The following is a 1,754-nucleotide window of genomic DNA, read 5'->3' as shown; positions in this document are numbered from 1 at the left end:
CCCTTCTTGTCTTTTATTATTACTCTCTCAAGAAGTTTTCTCTTTCTTTCTCTCAACCCTAGCTCCTCTTCTCTTCTTCAGGCGCTGCTTCTTGAGCGGCAGTTGGTCACTAACCCTCCTCCCCTCTCCCCCTTCTTCCGGCTTTCTCCCCCACCCCCTCCTCCCTCTTTCTCCATCTTTCTTTTTCATCTCCCTTTGTTTTTTCTTTAGGTTTTCTGGCCTTCTTTTCCTCCTCCTTCCTCAATCTCCTTTCCTTTCATATTTAAGACATTCTAGTTCCTCTCCTTTTCCTCCCCCTTCCCTCCATTTTCCTTCATTTTCCTTTCTCTTCCACCATTTTGGGGTTTGTTTTTGCAGAGCTATTTTCTTTTCTTCGTTTTTTCTCTCTTTCCTTTAAAAAAATTAATTTAACTCGTTTCCGCTTTTAGGCTGTGAAGGCTTCGGTTTTGTTTTTTCGGGTACAGTTTACAAGTTTCTGCACTGCATTCTCTCCTCATTGTTGGAGGTTGCGACTCTTTGTTTGGTCTCAACCACTATCATCGGCTTCTTCACTCCACGAATGTATATTCTGTTGTTTACCCTAAGTGGCACTTATGGAGTTTGGGATGCCCTTAAAAGTGCAAATAGCACTTATTGCTCGGATTATGGTAGCTCTACTCCTGGATTGGGTGGCTTGCTCGCCACTATTTTCTGTTAGTTACTAGTTTCTCTTTGGTGGTTGTCGGCTTGCTTTGGTGGTGCAGCTTGTGACTTTATCTATTGGATTGTGCGGCTTGTGTTAGGGTTTCCTAATGTTGTGTTGTGTTTTGTGGGCTTTTGTTGTTGTAGGCTCTTTGCCTTTATGTGTGTTTTATGCATTTTGTTAGTTTTATTATGGTAGTGGGCTCTATGTCTGTTTGTGTTGTATTCGGTGTGAACTCAATTATTTTTTGATGTAATCTAGCTTTGACTTTCTATTTAATGAAATTCGATTTCAACAAAAAAAAAAAAAAAAACATAGAAGTAGCGTGCAATCGTAGTAAGAGTACATTTCTCATGTGTATTTTTTTTTTTTTTTGGGTCGTAAGCCCAAAGCTTTGGATGTTGGACAAAGTTCAGACTTGCGAGGTTGTTTTTTTATTATGCCCTTACAAACTGATTAGCGCGACATGTGTCATGTCCAGAGGCCCCTGTTATATGGCATGAAAGGAATTGAACTATTGGATAAAAGCATTCATTGAGTGAAGAAATTGTCACACCAAATCAAAATTTTCTATTGATTTCAAGCACATAATGCGTTCTTACTATTGGATAAAGGCATTCGGGAGTGAAGAAAATGTCACACCTAATCGAAATTTTCTATTGCTTTGGAGCACAATATACGTTATTATTTTCATGCTTTCCTAGGAGAAGAGTTTAGTAACTATCAAGAATCCGTATACTCCCGTCAGCCCAGAAAATGCTAGTATATAATTTTTATGGGCTTTAGCTCTACGAGTTAGTTGTTGAAAGCCCATAAATGCTATTTAAAATTGCCAAGATTATTTTGATAAAATTAAAAATAAAAAAAAGAATTCAAAGACGGGTTTTTTAAATTATTTTCCCAAAGCTTAAATTTGACCAAGGCCTAATTTGACACCCCAAAAAAAAATTGCAGCCGGTAATCTAGCATAAAAAAACTGTTTGTGGCAATGTGAAATGAAATAGTAGTCATGGGACTCACGTGACTCTTTTTGACAGAACTCTAACCGCTATGACGGTATGTTGTATTTTGT

The sequence above is a fragment of the Prunus mume genome, linkage group LG4 (genome assembly GCF_029339155.1).
Source record: "Prunus mume cultivar Tortuosa linkage group LG4, ASM2933915v1, whole genome shotgun sequence".
In the NCBI taxonomy this organism is placed as follows: Eukaryota; Viridiplantae; Streptophyta; class Magnoliopsida; order Rosales; family Rosaceae; genus Prunus; species Prunus mume.
The sequence above is the reverse complement of the archived record's forward strand: the minus strand, read 5'-3'. Positions refer to the sequence as shown.